The sequence below is a fragment of the Protopterus annectens genome, chromosome 1.part0 (genome assembly GCF_019279795.1).
Source record: "Protopterus annectens isolate FY-2018-M chromosome 1.part0, PAN1.0, whole genome shotgun sequence".
In the NCBI taxonomy this organism is placed as follows: Eukaryota; Metazoa; Chordata; order Ceratodontiformes; family Protopteridae; genus Protopterus; species Protopterus annectens.
In genome coordinates this window covers 383,862,845-383,884,502 of record NC_056725.1, presented here as the reverse complement: position 1 = coordinate 383,884,502, position 21,658 = coordinate 383,862,845, and the positions used below count along the sequence as shown (strand labels likewise).

The following is a 21,658-nucleotide window of genomic DNA, read 5'->3' as shown; positions in this document are numbered from 1 at the left end:
AAATGAGAAACAGCAGCAGTATGAGAAGGAGATGGTGACTCTTTGTTAGGGTCATGGTAGTTATGGGGAAGGGAATAACTGAACTCCAGAAGCAATAAAGGTCAGTAAATTTCTTCCACAGTTTACAGAGGGTGGTAATGTTGATAGTTTTATTCATATATTTGAAAAGAGTATGTAAACAGTATAATGTTGACCAAGGTCTCTGGGTACAGTTCCTGACCCCCTTACTCCATGCTAAGGCTGTAACTGCTACTTCTAAATTGTCTTATACTGATTGTTTAAACTACGATAAAGTTAAACAATGTTTACTGGAATGTTTTAACACCTGAAGCTTACAGAAAAAAGGTTTGTGAGCATAGACACAAGGCAGATGAAAGTGTATGTGATTATATTGCTGAGTTAAGCACTTATTTTTGTAGATGGGTGAGTGGGTGTCAGGCACCAGTTTTGGAAGACTGGCAGACATTTTGGTGAGGGAACAATCCCTTAGGACTTTGCCTGAGGAAATGAGAATCTGGTTGGCAGACCGGGAGTGTAACTCTGCAGATGAGCTGGGGAAAAAGGGGGATCTCTACTTAGCAAGCAAGGCATCACTGCACAAGAAAGGGATACCCAGTGCTGCACATGGATGTAAGGGAACCCATGGTGGGCAGCCTGAACCACCCCAACAGAGTCCACCAGTAACAGGGGAAGCCACTAGTTTAGGTACATGGCCAGGAGCAAGGGTAGATGTTTTAAATGTAACCAGTGGGGCCATGTAGCATACAGATGTCCATGGAAGCAAGGTGGGGAACAAAAGATAGAGAATCCAGTAAGTGGGAATAACAGTATGCCAGTGGTAAGTTGTCTGGAGACAACAGGGGGTACCAGACTATCACTGGAGTTTATATCCTGTCTTAGTGGGTGGAAAACAGGCCACTGCTAAGAGAGACGTAGCCTCCGATATAGTTACTGTGAAGCCTGCAGTGGTTCAAGATGAGTAGTACTTGCTTGGGCAGTCAACTCCTGTCAGAGCTTTAGGAGGGGCCCTATTCCAAATGTCTTTGATCAGGGTTCACCTTGACCGGTGAGAGTGGAAAGGGAGCAAGCAAGTAGATGTGTATTTGAGGATATCCCTGCAGATGTCTTGATAAGGAATGATTTTGATAATGCAGTACCTTGTATGCATGCAGTTACATGCAGTCAGGCTTGGAAACAGGCATGTGGGGCTGGTAGCTTGGGGGACACCCAGAGAGACCCCACACCTGAAGCCAGGACTGGTGAGATGGCTATTTCAGGGAGGGCACTACCCTGTAGCATTGAGCCTGAAGGAGAGCCACAGCTCCTGGTAGGTACTGATATTCCCTTGGATAGAGTGATTGCAAGGGCAGAGGTGCGTGGTAGTACCCAGGCTGACAGTGAGACATTGATATCAGAGGATTCTAGACTTCCCGTGGAAGGGGAGCTGTGAAGGGTCACAAAGGTAGAGTTGAGATAGGCTCAGCTCTTGGACCCTACACTAAAAAGCTTGAGAGAGGTAGCTAGGGAGGCACCTGATTCTCATGGAAAGAAGGAGTCTGTGTACTGGGACAAAGGGTTACTGAGTAGAGAGTAGACCCCTGAGGGCGGGCTAGAGGATGAAGTGATACAGCAGTTGGTAGTGCCTAGAGCCTACCATCTGACACTTCTGGCCATAGCTCATGACATTCCTTTTGCTGGTGATATTGGCATAAAGCATACCAAGAGATGTATTATGCAGAACTTTTGGTGGCCCGGGATTGCAAGGCATGTAACGGGGTACTGCAGAACCTGTGCACAGTGACAAAAAGTAGGCAAGGCAAGAGACAAGGTCAAAGCTCCTTTGATATCTTTGCCTGTGATTGAAGAGCCATTTCAGAGGGTAGCTATGGATATTGTGGGGCCTCTGAGTACCGCAACTTCCACAGGGAAGAAGTATATCCTGGCGGTAGTAGGTTATGCTTCTAGATTCCCTGAGGTGGTGGCCCTGTCCTCTATCGAGGCAGAGAAGGTGACAAATGCTTTGTTAGAGATTTTCAGCAACGTAGGTTTTCTAGGCGAAATACTGACTGACAGAGGTGCCAATTTCATGTCAGACATGCTGGTTTGTCTGTGGACGTGCTTTGGGGTGAAGCATCTAAAGACTGCTCCCTACCACCCCCAGACTAATGGTCTTGTGGAGAGGTCAAACTCTGCACTAAAAACCCTGATGTGGGCATTTGCAGACCAGTTTAAGAGACATTGGGAAAAATATTTGCCCCATCTGCTGTTTGCATACAGAGAGGTAGCCCAGCATTCTACAGGTTTTTCATGCTTTGATTTGCTGTATGGACATAGTGTGAGGGGGGCCTTTAGATGTGATTCTTGATGAGTGGGAGGGTGAATGTCATTCCCACATGGAGTCTGTTGTGGCATATGTCCTAAACCTCAGAACAAGGCTTAGGGAGCTCATGGGCTTGGTCCAGGAGAAGCTGAGAGGAGCCCAACAGCAGAAAAAAGGTCTTGTATGACAGGAATGCTTGAGCCCAAAATTATGCTGTGGGACACCAGGTTATGGTGCTTATTTCTGTTAGAAACAGTAAGCTGCAGGCAGCTTGACAAGGACCCTTCAAAGTGGTAAGGAAGATCAGTGATATTAACTGCATGGTAGTACTGCTAGGCAAGAGGCAGGGGCACAAACTGTACCATGTTAAAATGATGTAGCCTTACCATCATTGGGAGGCCTTTGTGCTGAGTATTTACAGTGGATGGCAGGAGGAGTCTGAGGGGGATGCATGTCTGCATCGAGCCAGCCAGCAAAATGCCAAGTTATTAAAGTGGAGCCTAAGGTTGCAGGCATATGACATGACAGTGCAGAACTGTAGTGTGGACAACAATGCCAATGCAGATGGGCTGTCAAGACAGGGTATGGGTTAATGTGTTCTCAGACAGGCTCATGTCCTTCAAGCCGCATTTTTCCAGGGACACTGGAAAAAGTAGTTTGAGTCTTCAAAGGGGGGAGAGATGTGAAGATGTGCCAGGAGAAGTAGGTCAGTTGATGTGTAATGTATGCCAGCTTAGATAGCTGGAGTTTTGTAATTATATGTCATTTGTATGTCAAACTGATTTGTACAGGTGCTTGTGTTGAAAATGTATTTGTAATGCTGGGTTAAAACTGTACCAACAGTGGGTCCTGCTGGACAGAAATGAAATACACCTGTATGTCAGACTGTATTGTAATTGTTGAAATGAATATGTTGAAACAGAGGGTACTGGACTGGAAGAAAAGAGGTTAATCTCAGTCCAGCTGCCTTTGAAAAATAGTCTGAAATTAAATTACCTGGTTTAGGACATAAAGATTGTATCTTACAGTTCTGATTGTAGTCAGAGAGACAAATTGTCTGTGAAAACCAAGACTAAGAATCCTGCTGTATTGTCCTTAGGGGTGAACTAATTGCTACCCTGGAAGGCTGGAAATTTTGAAATGGTTTTATAGCTTCCAGATGCTATAACACATCTTAGCAAAGCTGTGTGTGTGTGTATGGCAACAAATATGTGCTAGATTCTGGTTCAGTTTCTAGTAAAGGGGGTAGTATGGGAACCAGAGTCAGATTACCAGATGCATGTGATGTCATTCTGTAGTCCAGCACTGAAATGATGTTTTAATACTAGATGAGTCAGAAGTCTCCGTGCAGTCTGTTTTTGAAACTTGACAAAGAAGGATCACTCACCCACTTCATCTTGCTTTGCTTTAGTAAGTAACCAGGAAACAGTAATTCTTTACATCAGTCAGGAAAATATAGTGAGATTAGTTAAGTATTATTTTTCTGAATCTCTGTGAATCTTTCTGTCTATGTTATTTTTAACATTTCCTGTGAATGAAACTCTGGTGTTTATTGTAAATAGATATTTAGTATTTTTATGTTCTTTTATTATTTATTATTAAATATGTTTAAACTTTTCATTGTGGCTGGTCTTTTAGATAATATTTTAACCTTTGAGAGTACTCATATTTATTTGGTGACACTGTGGCTGCTTCTGAAAGCCTTGCCGTTTGGTCAATATTACCATTTGTATTAGTATTCATTTTACTCAGTATAATTGGGTACCCTTGTAAGAGCCTTAGATTAGCTGGCTTTGGGGTGTTCTGGTGGCAGTACCTACTTTATAGTCTTGACAGAGGGGGCATAGCTGGTAAATCTGTGCCAGCCTTTTCCAGGTGTGTGTGTGTGTGTGTGTGTGTGTGTGTGTGTGTGTGTGTGTGTGTGTGTGTGTGTGTGTGTGTGTGGTTCCCATTCAGAAGCCTGAAACATCATAAGCCTGAAAATCAAAATCCTGAAACCAAAAGCCTGAAAATTCAGAATCCTGAAAACTCAAAATCCTGAAAGCCCAAAATCCTGAAAGACCAAAATCCTGAAACTCAAAATCCTGAAAACACAAATAATGCTAATATGTCACTATAAAGACACTAATATCTACCAACTGACCCTGACCCTAACCCTAACCCTAAGGTCCGTCACTATCGACACTCACCTGACCAGCCCTAAACCTAACTCACTTAAACCGCCCCAACCCCAATATTTGTCACTATTGCATACATGCCTAACCTGTGCCCTAACCCTAACTCACTTAAACCGCCCCTAACCCTAAAATAAAGCCAACCGCACACTTACCTGACCCCAACGCATGACCTAACACCACAGGGCTAACAATAGCAAAGCCACAATGACATCAGTATGTCTATTTTGTGTTTTCAGGATTTTGAGTTTCAGGATTTTGGTCTTTCAGGATTTTGGGCTTTCAGGATTTTGAGTTTTCAGGATTCTGAATTTTCAGGCTTTTGGTTTCAGGATTTTGATTTTCAGGCTTATGATGTTTCAGGCTTCTGAATGGGAACCGTGTGTGTGTGTGTGTGTGTGTGTGTGTGTGTGTGTGCGCCCGTGCGTGCATGTGTGTGTATGTGTGTGAGTGTGAATATGTGTGTGCGTGCGTGAATGTGTGTGTGTGTGAAAAATCAAATCGTAAAGAGTGAGTGTGAACTACTTGGAGCAGGGACACAGAGCACTGATTTCATAGCGAAGGTGGTGGAGGGCTTGGCTTGAAACACTCGGCTGAGGACTCAACCCTACAGCTGTGTCAGTGGGGAGTCTTATTTGGGTTCTGGAGAGAGAGAGAAGTAGAGAAACCCAGCCCCAGGGCTGATTGTATTCCCTGTGTGCTCTTAAGGGAAATTGTGCTGCTGAGCCATAAAAGAATAAAGCCCTGACTACACTACAGGTGAACTGCTTTTGATTAGCAGCTTGGGTGTCTGAGCCATTGACAAGGGGGAATGGTCATCCCTATTCTGGAAGACGAGAAGGGAGTGTTACATACACTCAGAGGCCAAGGAAACAACTGTGAAGTACTTTCTGACCGTGGGCAGGATAGCTTGCAGTCTGCTCATTGTATGTCAAACCCATGGGGGGTTAGGTTAAAAGCACTCCTGGCAGCAGTGTGATGGGGACCCAGGATGCCTTGATCTTGTTTCCAGCCCTGATCCTTAGCAGAGAAAGTCTGGAGGATGCCAGTAGGGCAAGGATTACCTGGCAAATGAGGAAAGGCACTAGCTCTGCTAACAGAGTCAATTTGTTTTTGGCTATCTTACTTATTATGCTCTGAGTTCTTTTGGTAGTAAGTCTGAAATGATTAGTGTTACATCTCTGTATGCTTTAATGCTAGACTTCATCATTCTTAGTTGTAGACCAGCATCAAGGTAAACAATTAGTGTAACTGTTGAAATCTGCTTAAAAACTATTTTACTTCCTACAGACCTCAACACCTTAGTCTAACTAAGATATCTGCAGTGTGTTTGACATAGACCCCACCTGGTAGTAAAATGCTTAGAATATGAAACACAATATAACAGTAAGTAACACAACTGGTTAATCTGTCCAAAAGTGGATATTGTAATAAAGAAGGGTCTGACTCATTATAATAGCCTTAGAACTGCCTTCCCTTCTCACCCTTTGTGAGAGTTAACATTGCCCAGTAAGGATCATAACAAACTAAACATCATGGCATGGCCAAGATTCTGAAAAATTATCACTGCCAGAGCTGTTTGGGCAACAATGACACTGTAATGCCTAATAGCATGACAGCAATAATCTGTGGTCCAAGACATGATAAAGCCACACTGAACAACTTTTCACTAGTGGCATATTATCATGTCTCTGAGTTGAACACTACACTGTCAGACCTAGTGTTCTTCCCACCAGGCCATGCGATGGAGTTGTACAGGCATCTTCAAACAATCACATAAACACACACACACACACACACACACACACACACACACACACACACACACACACACACACACACACACACACAAATACACAAAAACACACACACATACATATATACCAACACTCGTGCACACTTACACAAGCTCAGACAGCCCCCCCATACACACAAACAAATCCAAACATCTGCAATTGTGCTCCTACAGACATGCATACACACAAATATATACACTCATTGATATGCACACACAGATGGTTTCACAGTAATTATCCACTGTTGTGCTAGCAGCCCTGATCCTTCCACTGAAGTGAATATGTGTACACAATCAAAACAGTGTATATTTTTTCTGTTTTGCTCCTCAGAAAGGACAGTAGAGTTGTTTTTTACCTCATTTTGCCACTCACATCACATGATGACAATATTTCTGGGAAAATGCACATGACTAATTATTATTAGCCATACCCCTAGACTGTGCAGTGGAACTGCTGCCTGTGCTATAGGTTGATACCTTCATACCACTGTAGCAGAACAGCAGTCTCTGAATAGCTTAAGCCTGTCACAGTGCAATCCTACTGTAAAGATACATTACACATTTCTGAATCCCAGGGGCTGCATTATTTGTGTGTATACTATAAGTGCTCACTTACCATTAACCTGAGACACACTTCCCTGCTGTCTCTCACTTGTGTTGGCAAGTGCTGTAACTCCCAACATCCTGATTCCCATGCACCACCAATAAGCTAACTATCCCTCCCAAAACCCTGATCCTAACACTAAAACACGACTCCCAATCACTCCCTAAACCTGAAATCCCCCTCCCCTTCATAACCCTAACCATGCACTAACTCTCAGTCACTCTCTAAACCTAAAATCCCCCCTCCCTAATCCTAACTCCCAATTGCTTCCTCAAACTAAAATCCCCCTCACTAACCTTAGTCTCCCAACCAATCACTAAAACTAAATCCCCCTCCCCTCCCTAACCTTAACCCTAGTGCTAACTCTCGACCACTCCCTAAACCTAAAATGCCCCTCCTCTCCCCAACCCTAACATAGTGCTAGCACCCAACTGCTCCTTAAACCTAAAATCCTCTTCCTAACCTTAATCTAATGCTAACTCCCAGTCAACTCCTATACCTAAAATCCCCCAGCATAAAATCCTTTTCCCCATTTCTCTTCACCTCTTACTAGTTCCACAGTGAGACCTTCATTGCCAGTGGCCATTGTGGCAGCTGAATCCCTAAATTCATGTTTGAGTTCAAGCAACTGTTTGGCCACATGGGCAGATGGGAAAACAGCCCTGCCTGTGAGTTCCTGGATTTTGAGCAGCTGGAGCTCAAGTGGCAGTAAGGTCCCATTATTTGTAATAATTTTTAGAACTCCTTCACTTAATTTCCCCTTTAATGGCAGCCTGGGTTGTAAAAAGAATCTAGCCACTTCTTGTTATTTCTTAATTGTAACATAAATGCCAGTAGTATCTTTTGACCCCTTATTTTGTTCAGGAAAGAAGTTAACAAAATGGCAATATTTTCTCCATTACACTGTAACTCTGTCCTCACTCCTAGTGTCCCTGTGTAATACTAAGCTTAACTTGTAAAATGGTTCTAGCCATTGTTTATTTAAAATAAATAATGCAGTGTTGTTTTCTTTGAATTATCTTTCCCCCATCTTATTTAAAGACATACCAACCTATTTAAAAGGATATGGCCTCTGTCATAGGATATACAAAAACATTATTGTATCTTACTACACTATAACTATATGGCAAAATTGCCACAATTGTATGAAAATGCATCATTTTGCCGCTGCTGTTCTCTGCAGTAATTGCTAATAGACCACTATAATTTTGCTTATGAAGCAAACTGTGCCTATTTGCAGCAAATATTACCCTGCTTTGTTCCCCCATTCCCTCAAAAATGTATTACTGTGTGAGACATAATCACACACATTGCTGATATATAACATGTTCACTTTTAATGCCATCACTCATCCATTTAACTTTATTTTGTACTAAAAGTGTACATGTGTCTGGACATGTGTTAAAGCAGATTGCTTTCATGCATGAATTATTTAATTGGTATGCTTGTATTTTAAGCTACACCTCACCTAGTTCAGTTATGCTGCCGGTCAGTTAAATGAAGTGTGATCTATAACTGTGACTGTTTTTCCCTGTTATCTTTTCATTCTCAGCTAGCAAGAGCTAGTGTAAAGTCACCTTTTATTCACTGTCCTGAACTGGAACCAGCTTAGTTTGTCATCGGTATGTTAAGCTTCCACTTCTGTCAGCAGTGCAGTCTCCATGGAACTTAAAATAAACAGACCATATTTTTAAATTATATGAGACATATATAATAGGATTAAGAAACAAACAGCAAGTAGAGTTTACAGTTATACTTTTCCCATATCTTTACCGAGGTGTATGTTGTATCATAAGGTATCAACCCACACTGTTTCTGAAACTGCTGTCACTGAACAGTTTTTTTCTCTGCAATAGGAAATGTAGTAGCGTAAACTTGTCAACTCCTTAGCCTCGTATTGAAAGCAAATTTAATTCAAATTTAAAGTATCTAACTTAGTGGCAGCCCATGAACTTTTAAGAGGTACACCAACATGCCCTTTATTAGACACTCAAAGTTTAGCTGTCCTTACTAGGCTGGCTTTGCTTTAGAAGCATGCAGTCTATATTCTTGTACTGTGGGCTAATGTGCTGTGGAAACAAATAGTGAGAGAAAGCCTAAACTGAATGTTAGAGTTTCATGTTCTATAAATAGCTACACAAAAGTTTTTTTCAGGTCTGTCCTCCAGAATACCTGTTCTATGGTGCCTTTTGTTATACGCTTATTGCTAAAATGCTACCAGAACATGTATAAGAAAGCCACACAAGCTGGACATAATGTCTCCACATGTGGTTATTAGCTAATGAAACATACTTTAGTTGCCCCCAGAGCAACTTTCTGCTACGCTCTTGTAAATGTAAAATACCTGTTGTAAGTTCACCTGTGAACATACCACTGTTCATATATACTCAGCATACTTACACAAGTACATACATAACAGCAGTCTGCCATACAAAAATCATTCTGCAGTTTATTTGGTTAAAGAGAGAGAATTTCTGTAGCCCTTGCTCCCTCAGCTACACTCTCACCACATTGAGATTCTATACTCACACTTTCAGGGTAACAATGAGACAGTTTCTTTATTTGACAATAATGCCTTCGCCTCTTTCTCATGTCATGGTGTTAAGCTGTCTCTCTCTCTCTCTCTCTCTCTCTCTTATACTGCTGTACTGCTGCTAGTACTGAAAACTGCAGTAGATTCTCACTTTATTATGCGATCCAAATTTAATTGGTAGTGTCCTTTGCTTCACTGACAGTGCAGTATACGAGACGTGCTAAGTTGTAAGAACCCACCCTGATTGCCAAGCGTTATTAGACTAGAAATCATATATAGAAACAAGACTAGCAGTACAATCTCTGACATACCCAAGTTTTAAGCCGTTTGCCCTACTACCCATAGCTCTCAACCTTTCATCTCCAAAATGAGGAATAGTAGCCCTCATAATGTGGAACAAATGGACCAAATGTGGAACACATACTAATGGCTTACTAACAACTTCAACTAGGAAGGTCATAGGATGGTTAAAATATGCTGGTTTTACTTATAAAGAAGATATTTTAATGAATTAATATGATTCATTTATATTTACCATGGATTTTACTTAAAAAAATTCCTAACACTGAATGTGTGACAGTCTTTCAATGTGGAACTTCGAGGAACATGAACTTTTTAAGACCCCAAATGAGGTACATTCCTCGTAATGAGGTACACTTGAGAGGTATGCTACCACCATTGATGCTGTGTGCTGTAGTTCACATGACTGATTCTCTTAGGTGTATGCCATTTTTGAGTGGAAATCTTAGGACGTCAGTGAGAATAGTTGACATTACATTTGACATATGAATTGTATCCTTTATATGCCATAACACTTTTAGTTCTTCCCTTGTCAATGTTTTGTTCTGTTACATAATAGACCGTTACCATTGCAACACTAGATCAGAGGTAGCTTACTCAGTGTATGTTATGTTTGATTAGTTTACAAAAGCAAGTGCTGTTAACTCTTATAAGAACTAACATCCTTCTGTGTCTCATTCTAGTATAATATATCTAAAGTCAGACTTAGATTTCATACAGTGCAGTAGATTGTCTGGAATTTTTCCTGAACATCTCCAGCCAGCGTCAGACTTCTGGAAGAGAATTTTTCAGGATCTTAGGCTTCATGAATTGTTTGATTTTCAGGATACCTCTTGCCCGTCTGTACATGAGAAAAATTCAATGTTTTGTTAAAAAAAAACTATTTTTTTTACTAAAAAATTCTAAAGACATGCTTCTGGAGCATTTCTCCCCGGGCCTCCACTGAAAACAGGATCTGTGGAACTTAGTCGGACATTCCCGGTCAACAAATGTTAAATAAATAAATAAAAAATAAAATAAATAAAAAAAAAACAAAAAAAACATGTACCCACCATTTGCATACTTTAAAGTATCAAATATAAAAAGGTAACTGCAGCTGGGTTGCCATTCACATGGGTTTTCTCCAGGTGCTCTGGTTTCCTCCCACATTCCAAAGACATGCAGTAGGTAGACTGGACACTAAACTAGCCATAGATGTGAGTGTGCAGGCATATGTGTGGTGTCGAAGAACTACTTTTCTGGGCTAGCCACCCAGTGTATGTGCAAAAATCAGAAAAGGGGTTGTGCCTGGATCGATGGATGGAGAGATTGGTGGTGACAACACATTCAACTAAACTCAGGTTTTCCCTTCTCTCCTCAAACCCAAACCAATCTATCACCACAGATACATCGTATTTTGCTGGAAGAGCAGTTTCCAGATGGGTAAGGGTACAAGAGTCTGTGGAATTATTCAGACAAACCAAACCACATCAAATGAAAAGAGATGTCGGCTGTGATCCATGACTTTGATTCTCTCCATCACCTTTGGTCCCCAGAGCCTCCTCAAGCAATTACAGACAGTACCACAGTCAACTGGTATATCAAAAAGCATGGATGTACAAGGTTTTACCTCTTATGCAAGCTGGCAAGGGTGTCTTGGGAGTTAGTTCTTCAGCATTTCTTAACCCTCCAAACATCTTGCATTCTGTCAGAACAAAATATAGTAGCAGACCAGCTGAGCAGCCCAGGACAGACCGTCACAAATGGAAACTGAATGAGGGGGGCATCCAGGAATTTATCTACTCTGGGGAACACCTCAAATAGATCTGTTTCCTCCTTTCAAAACAGACTACTAAAAAGTTTTGCTCCAGGCCTCTTTCCAAGCAAACCTTGAAGATAGATGAATTTTGATTCCTGTGGAAGGGAATGCTCCTTTATGTGTTTCCATCCTTTTCACTCATAGCCAGGGTAATTCTGAAGATTCAGAAGGATACCTCAAAAGTAATTGTGGTAACCACCTTTTGGTACAGTCAACATTGGTTCTCCTTTCTTATGGAATTGGCCAAGGGCAAGTACCACAAGTTTCCTCAGAAAATGGATCTAGTCACACAAGATTGGGGGAATTTGATACACCCCTGTATTAGTAAACTTCAACTGACTGCCTTGATGATTCAGTTTTAATACCTTTTAGGCACTTCCTCCACAAGGATGTGCAGCTGGTACTAAAGGGGTCCATAAGAAAATGTATATCACTGGTGCTCAAATATTTGTCTGAGTTACTTGCCACTGGCCTCACTTGTTCCCTTATAAAGGTTCATCTTGTGGCCAGTTCTGCATGTCTTCCCATGGATCCTTTTATTTCTTCTGTTTGTTGTGAAATAAATTCTGAAAGGAATTTTACATCTGAAACCTCCTCATAAACAGTTTGCTTCCTCCTGGGATCTTAACTGTGTGCTGGAGAATTTGATTACTGTCATATTTTAAACCTGTCCATTAAACTAATTTAAGGTTCTTGACTTGGAAAACCATACTTATCATTGTTCTGACATCTGCAAAAAGATTATCTGAGTTGCAAGTTGTCATTATGGATGAACTCTCTCAGATTTCCCTAATGACATGGTATTCTTAAGAACAAACTCTTAATTCACACCAAAAGTTGTTTTAGAATTTACTTTGAGTCAATCTAGTACTGTCTTAAGTTATTTACCCAGAACCTAAAAACTAGGGAGAACAGACTCTGCATGCTCTAGACATGCACAAACAGCTCAGGTATGACCTTGCAGTGAGGAATTTTAACATCTGCTTTGATGGGGAAGTACAACTTTACAAAAGCACTTTATTCCTGTGATTCAGAATTTGATATTGATACACATATTGCTGATTATTTATCTAGTTTTTGTAGTAATATTAATAAAGTTAGTAGGGTTATTCCTTGCTTTACTGCTAATAAAATTATTACATGTGCAGATTGAGTGAATAATTGATTTTGAAGTTAATGACAGAATGGACAAATAATGATCAAGTTAAGTATAATTCAACAAAACACCCAATGGCAGCATTAAAAACATGCAACATAACAGTCAACGTGTGATTAGGTCTAGTGATAAGGGACAATGCATTGTATTACTCAGTAATGTGCAATGTGAGACAATGTGTTTTAAACACTTGAATGATGAACTGACTTAAAAATGCTGAAGTATGAGATAATATTGTTTGGCAGTTGCCACTTTAAAACAGTTAGTATGCAAAGATGTGGAAATTGTATGTTTGTGTCATGAAAAGTAGGCAACTATATTATGCAATGAGAATAACAGGAAACTGACTTATCTTCATTGTAATCAAAAAATCTATAAGTATAATAAAAATCTACCTGGTAGGTCAATTGCAGCTGCTTGTGATAGTTACTTACAAAATGTGAATATGTTTATAAGTAACTATTTTATAATGTGTATATTATGAATTTATAAAAAAATTCTGATAATAGTCAGATGGATATTAGGCATGTTCTTTATGACATTAGATGTAAATAGTTTATATACAAATATTAGCTACCATGATGGATTACAGGCAGGGAATGTTTAACATGTAATACAGTCACTAACTGCATGTGTGAACTTATGAAATTTTGTTTGAATAATATTTTTTTATGTTTGCAGATGAGTTATATAGACAGAGGTCTGATACATTATGAGGGTGCATTTTGTATTCCCATATGCAAATTTATTTATAACAATGGTTGAAGAATATATTTATTCTCATCATTGTGTTTCAGACAGATGTGTTATCTTTTAGATACATAGATGATTTACTTTTTTTGTAAAGGAAATTCAGATAATGCTTTGAGGTTTATAGAGGATTGCAGCAAAATAGGCTTGGATTGAAATTTGAATGTAACATATAGGATTACAAGATTATTTTTTAGATGTTACCCTCATAGGGTAGGTAAATAATTATGTAAGAAGTATTTTATATAGAAAAACGGATGTTAAAAATATACCATTACATGCTCCTACATGCTATCCTTCTTGTACTATAGTGGTTCTCCCATATGGAGAGCTGCTAAGAGTAAAAAGGTTGTGTAGTGGGAGAGTTGATTTTTAGATGAAGCTAATAAGATTGTAAAAAATAAATAGAGGGTATGATAGAGGTGATGTAACATATATTTATAACAAAGTAATTGTAAAAACAAGGGATCGTGCTTTATCTGCACAGGTGCTCTGGTATGACAATTGGAGTATTTGATGGAAGCAGAATGAGGTGAATAAGGAAGCAAATGTGAATGTTTATTTTGTTATGAAATATGGGGTATTAACAAATCAGATAGTGCAAGTAGTTAAAGATGGATGGCAGTTTTTAAAAAGTGATAGAAAATTTGTTAAAATTCTCACGGGTAGGTTTAATGCTTTTATAGGAGGGGCAAAAATCTGAAAGATTATCTAGTGAAAAATAATTATAAAAGTCATCAGACAGAAGTAATGAGGGGAAGGAAGGAATAGTGTTGGTGTTGGTATCTTCGGTTATAGCAATTGCTATATGTGTTTGTTTATAGATAGGACATTTATATAAATGGCAAGAAAATAGATGTTAAGAAAAGATATACATGTAACTTAGAGTAATTTAATTTAACTTAGAGAGAGTAATTTATTCATTAGTGGTTCTTGTAATTACCCATCTTTAACTACGCGCACTATCGGGTTTTTAATTTGTTAACATCAGTGTGCAGAATTCCTGAAGGTAAAGATCCCAAATATTTCTGATCTAATGTCTATAAACTAATGAAACAAATGTCTTGAAGATGAAGTAAACACCCCAGAGCTGTCTGGTTGGTTCATAAACTACATGTTACAAAATGTATGCTGAATCCTATAGTTTGTACCTCAGTTGATGTAGTGACAAGAAGTTTTAAAAACACCACCAGTACTGCTTCTCCAGTTGTAACCTCAGCTGGACAGAGCACAAAGTCTCAGTGGCCACTGCACTAATCCAATACAGCTAAAACTGCAGAAGATGCCATGATCGCAAGTGCAAAATATGTTCCAAAAAACATGGTAGTCCTTCTGATGGAATAGCACTATAGTTTAGTATTACTGCTTGAAATGCTGTCAGCACCACTCACAGTGGTAAACAATAGGAGTGCCTGCAAACACTGTGACCATACTCATACTTCCCTGCATTCAATAAACTCTGTACAGGAATATTGCTATTCCTGCACAAAGTGAACTGTGTCCATTTACCCTTAGCTTTAACAGCAGCACACCTTGCATATTCATGAAGGCGCACTGCTGCTAAGGCTAAACGGACATGAACACTACTGAGTGCACGGGGCATATTTAGGTAGTGCATGCACATCTAACATGCCCCCTGCATGCAGAAAGTGCTGTACGACACTTTATAAAAGCATTTTAGTGTCTGCAGGCACTGAAGTTAAATAAAATGAGTATTTCAGTGTCCGTGGACACTGAAATGGATAGCGGAGCAAGAAAGCAATGCAGGAGGTGTGCAACAGGTTCTGTCACACACCCCTTGCATTGTAAAAGTGCAGTACGGCCATAGCTCCAACTGTACAGGTTTCTGCAGAATGCCCAGATGCCTGCCTCACATACTTCTCAACCTCCTAGAGCAAGAATGCTGTACAAAGCCATAAATAGTGGGGGGACAAATGCACAAAAATAGGGACACTTTTTAAATATTGCACTTACAAACCCAGAAAGCTGATAGAATAAAAGGTTTGCAATACCACGGACTTCCTGAAGGGTATGAAGACTGAAACTCAAATGTCTGCCATTTTAAAGGTGCTGTAAGGCCATAGCCCTCAACTGTACATGTCTCCGCAGAATGCCCAAGATGCCTGCCTCACATACCTCTCAACCTCCTAGAGCAAGAACGCTGTACAAAGCTATAAATAATGGTGAGACAAAGGCACAAAAATAGGGACACTTTTTAAATATTGCACTTACAAATCCAGAAAGCTGATAGAATAAAAGCACAAACTTCCTGAAGGGTATGAAGACTGAAACCCAAATGTCTGTCATTGTAAAACTGCTATATGACCATAGCTCTCAACTGTACAGGTTTCTGCAGAATGCCCATATGCCTATATAATATAAATATACAGCTAAAATCCTTACGTTGAAATAGCATAGTGGTTAAGATTCCTGGCTTAGCATGCAGGTGTTCATGGTTTGAGTACCAAGACAGGCACTTTATCTTTATATGGGCAAGCAGTGTTAAAATTATTGTTTTAATTTGAAATTATGTAGTAATTGATATTTGTCAACCAAGGTAGTGTAGCTGGTCTAAAATGTAAGTGTGAGTGCATATACTGTAACATGTGAAATCACCCATGTATACACAAGTGTCCCATACAGTATAGTCACACCCCATGCTAATGTAATGAAAGCACATAGAGGGAAGTCATGTGAAGTAAATCATATACACTTACTAATGTGTCAGTAATGATTAATTAAGTCATTATCCTGAAAAGTGAGTAATGGTCAGCAGTGCTCAGCTATGTTTAGTTGGTGTAAGCATTGCTTAAATGTAAATGCTAAGCAGCAGTCAGCTCAGCAAAACAGATTTGTGCACTGTTAACCAATGCTCAGCAATTACTCCTTTAAGCACTATTCAACCCAGCTTAGTGGGTTTGCGCGTTGCTAAGCTGTGCTCAGCATTTTCAAAATGATCCAATGACGGCAAAGGGCAGGAATATGGTCTTATTTAAACCGTGCAGGGGGGAATACAGCCATAATCTGTTTAGTTTGATCTCTGCAGGAACATGTCTGGTGTTGTAAAGGGAGCGCACTTCCGGGTGCAGCACTGGGGCATCCTGGAATTCAGGGCCATGGCTAGACTCCTCGTAGAACACCATGATGACAGACTACTGCAGTACCAGAGCTCTCAGTACAAAGCAGATGTCTGGAACCATCTGGCACATGACCTCACCAGTGCCAATGGAATCCCCTGAATTGGTGAGCAGGTACAGCATTATTATGCCAACCTAAAGCATAGGAAGGTGGAGCTGTTGACCCAATGGATCCAAGATGCTCGGAGCTGGCATGCTCCAGGAGTTTGTAAGTATCCCAAATATAGCTGTACCATATTCTAGCCTGAGTATGTGATAGACAGGCATGAATAATGTTTGTTTCTCACCCCTACAGCTGCAGAAGAGAGGGCTGTGAACATTGAGGCCCATGCCAACAGACTGACAAGGATGTGCCAACAGGATGGTGAATACAGATCTACCTTTCAGTATATGGTGAAATAAATAAGAAGGAGTAAATTGTTTACTGTGTTTTGTGTGTAACAATTAAAGAAAAGGTGTCCAGACTAATAGTAATCTACAACATATGCAGTAGTACAGCACTGTCTCATATAACTACAATAATAACCTAAACCACCAACTGTTGTGTTTATTCTGGCATGTTGTTTTAGAACTAGAATGTGTCCAATTAACAGAGGTTGTTCTGAGAATCAGCTAGTATGCAAGACAGTAGCTTGTGGAACTGTAAATCAAGATATACATGAAATATGACATATGTTATGCACTAAGATCCAAACCCTGAATATTAATGTCAAATGTATTATAGTGTGTCCCCTGCTGCAGTGCCTTGTGTTAACCTTTGCTTTCCAGATCATATAATTTCAATGGATTACTACACAGTACAGTAACTATCTGTCATGCATGAATATCAGGATTACAAGGTCAGACTGTGTAACCTACAGAGTATTAGGCAGAAAACAGTAAAACAAGAGACAGCAGTTCCCCAGTAGCCCAGTGTGATGAGAAACAGCCTTGTAGTTCATTTTAGCACAAAGTCCAAAAAATAGTGTGAAGTGCTCAAAAAACAACCAAATCAGAAAATAGAGCACAATGTTGCGGGTCCACGGATAATTTATTGTAAAAAACACATCCACAAACGAAGTAAAACGTAGTTAAAATCCACAATTGTTAACATCCACAGTGGTTAAGCGCTTTCATCAAGTAGCTTGACTTCCTCAGAACACAGTGACTAGTAAAATTCAAGTTTAAATGCATGAATTCTAATTAATCAGAAATTCAAAATAACCAATCATGTTCAATGAAAATTCCCTCCTCATGAATATATATTCCCTCCTCATAAATATGTTAAATGCATGGTTGTTTAAAAAGAAAGAAAATATCAGTCTCATCCTAAAATACACACACATAACATCTCATTTCAGTGGGGAAACTTATGAATATATACTACAATACACTAATGTATTACTTTCACTGAGCCTGCCTTTTCTTTTAGAATAGGCATAATAGAGATATGCTCGTTAAGCCCTGGGGGGTAATCAGCAGCCAAATGCAATTGCCATAGCAAATCCTTTTTATACAACACATTTTGCCAGTCCCCCCCTCTAGCTTCTATGGTGGCAAAATCTAATATAGCAAACTTGTAACACTGAAAATTACTACAAATAACACTATGTTTAAACAATGCACTGGTATCTTCTTCATTTTTGATATCATATACGTGTTCATATATCCTGTTTTTCAGTCTTCTCTCCGTCTTACCTACATAAAAGGAAGAACAGGAGCAGCACTTAGCTATATATACAAGTTTACTTGAATCACAATTGCTAAAAAAAAATGACTCTTATTTTGATTATCAAGAGTAATAGTATTTTCTTGTAAAATATATTGACAATAGGAACATTTACCACAAGGTTTACTACCCCCTCTCTTGACCCTGGTATTGTTCAAAGTATGATCCTTCTCCAATATTGTCTTAATATTGGGTCCAACCTTGGTAGAAAAAATAGGTTGTTGGCCCAATATACGATATATTTCGGCATTAGTTCGAAAAATATTCCAGTTTTTTGTTAAAGTTCCCTTTATATGAGAATACAAGGGACTATATTGCACCACACAAGCATGCTGAAAATCAGGCTTATCATGAACATTCATATCTTGACTTATATCTTGACTTATAAGTTGGGATCCTACCCTACCCACACCAAGTAGGGGGGTATACACCTTACCCCATTTGTTTAAGACCTCTTTAAGAATAGGGTCAATAAAATGTCCACGATACCCTCTCTCTAAAAACATCTCCCTTAAATGTTTAAACTCTACTATAACATCATCTTTCCTAGTGGTCATTCTAACAACTCTTATAGCTTGACCCTTAATAATACTCTTTTTCTGATGTATAGGATGATGGCTGGTGTAGTTCAAATAACTGTTACAGAAAGTCTTTTTGTGATAAATTTTGGAGATAAAATTATCATGCTAATTTCTTGGGAATCAAATTGATAAGTAAACTTTAAATAATCTGTGGTTTGATTCAAGTACTGAACAAACTCAACAATCAATTCAGGCCCTCCAACCCACATAATAAAAATATTGTCCAAGAAGCGACCATAATATTTAATATTAGAAAAAAAATTTTCATTCTGGAAATATACTTGTATTCCCAACCCAGAAGCACCAAATTAGCATACAAGGGTGCGCATGCAGCACCCATTGCGACACCTTTAAGTTGCTGAAAGTATTCACCTTCAAAAAAGAAATAGTTGTTCTCCAAAATAAGATTCATAAGCTCACACACCAATAGTACTTCATCCGAGCTCAATAAAGAATGACAAAACAGGACCTCCTCAAAAAACACAAACCTTCTGCTTTAGGGATACAGGAAAATTGGTCCTGAACATCTATAGATAGTATTTGTGGATATCTTGAATAAATTTCCACACCTTTTAAAAGATTCCTGGGATTTTTTGGGACAGCTTAAGAAAGAGTTATGGTCAGTGGACTGTTTTCTTCTGACTATAGATGTTCAGGACCTATTTTCCTGTATCCCTAAAGCAGAAGGTTTGTGTTTTTTGAGGAGGTCCTGTTTTGTCATTCTTTATTGAGCTCGGATGAAGTACTATTGGTGTGTGAGCTTATGAATCTTATTTTGGAGAACAACTATTTCTTTTTTGAAGGTGAATACTTTCAGCAACTTAAAGGTGTTGCAATGGGTGCTGCATGCGCACCCTTGTATGCTAATTTGGTGCTTCTGGGTTGGGAATACAAGTATATTTTCCAGAATGAAAATGTTTTTTCTAATATTAAATATTATGGTCGCTTCTTGGACGATATTTTTATTGTGTGGGTTGGAGGGCCTGAATTGATTGTTGAGTTTGTTCAGTACTTGAATCAAACCACAGATTATTTAAAGTTTACTTATCAATTTGATTCCCAAGAAATTAGCTTCTTGGATACCACAATTATTAAAGGGCATGATAATTTTATCTCCAAAATTTATCGCAAAAAGACTTTCTGTAACAGTTATTTGCACTACACCAGCCATCATCCTATACATCAGAAAAAGAGTATCATTAAGGGTCAAGCTATAAGAGTTGTTAGAATGACCACTAGGAAAGATGTTATAGTAGAGTTTAAACATTTAAGGGAGATGTTTTTAGAGAGAGGGTATCGTGGACATTTTATTGACCCTATTCTTAAAGAGGTCTTAAACAAATGGGGTAAGGTGTATACCCCCCTACTTGGTGTGGGTAGGGTAGGATCCCAACTTATAAGTCAAGATATAAGTCAAGATATGAATGTTCATGATAAGCCTGATTTTCAGCATGCTTGTGTGGTGCAATATAGTCCCTTGTATTCTCACATAAAGGGAACTTTAACAAAAAACTGGAATATTTTTAGAACTAATGCCGAAATATATTGTATATTGGGCTAACAACCTATTTTTTCTACCAAGGTTGGACCCAATATTAAGACAATATTGGAGAAGGATCATACTTTGAACAATACCAGGGTCAAGAGAGGGGGTAGTAAACCTTGTGGTAAATGTTCCTATTGTCGATATATTTTACAAGAAAATACTATTACTCTTGATAATCAAAATAAGAGTCATATTTTTTTTAAAGAGTGGCAATTGTGATTCAAGTATACTTGTATATATAGCTAAGTGCTGCTCCTGTTCTTCCTTTTAAGTAGGTAAGACGGAGAGAAGACTGAAAAACAGGATATATGAACACGTATATGATATCAAAAATGAAAAAGACACCAGTGCATTGTTTAAACATAGTGTTATTTGTAGTAATTTTCAGTGTTACAAGTTTGCTATATTAGATTTTGCCACCATAGAAGCTAGAGGGGGAGACTGGCAAAATGTGTTGTATAAAAAGGAATTGCTATGGCAATTGCATTTGGCTGCTGATTACCCCCCAGGGCTTAACGAGCATATCTCTATTATGCCTATTCTAAAAGAAAAGGCAGGTTCAGTGTAGTAATACATTAGTGTATTGTAGTATATATTCATAAGTTTCCCCACTGAAATGAGATGTTATGTGTGTGTATTTTAGGATAAGACTGATATTTTCTTTCTTTTTAAACAACCATGCATTTAACATATTTATGAGGAGGGAATATATATTCATGAGGAGGGAATTTTCATTGAACATGATTGGCTATTTTGAATTTCTGATTAATTAGAATTCATGTATTTAAACTTGAATTTTACTAGTCACTGTGTTCTGAGGAAGTCAAACTACTTGATGAAAGCGCTTAACCACTGTGGATGTTAACAATTGTGGATTTTAACTACGTTTTACTTCATTTGTGGATGTGTTTTTTACAATAAATTATCCGTGGACCCGCAACATTTTGCTCTATTTTCTGATTTTGTTCATTTTAGCACACCCAAACATGGTTCGAATCCAGGAAGTGGTACTGAGATATGTGCATATATACACTCAAGAAATATGGAATATTTGTTGAAGCAGTCAGATAGTAGTAACCAATATTTTCTCCACAGGTCTTACAGGTAATGAAATGTGTGTAGTAGCTGTTTAAAGGGTATAACAATATACTGTGTACAACTGTCCCACTGTCTAACACCATGTCTGCAAATGACAGCAGGATAGGTATATACACCACACCCTCTTTCAGATATATAGATATTTACACACACACACA

General features: G+C 38.9%; 1 protein-coding gene across 1 annotated transcript in view; it reads left to right on the top strand.

The window, feature by feature from the left end:
• The window catches only part of TTC7A (tetratricopeptide repeat domain 7A), a 2,391,665-nt gene that overhangs the window by 921,764 nt on the left and 1,448,243 nt on the right, over window positions 1-21,658 (top strand). The gene's annotated exons all lie outside the window — the stretch shown is intronic.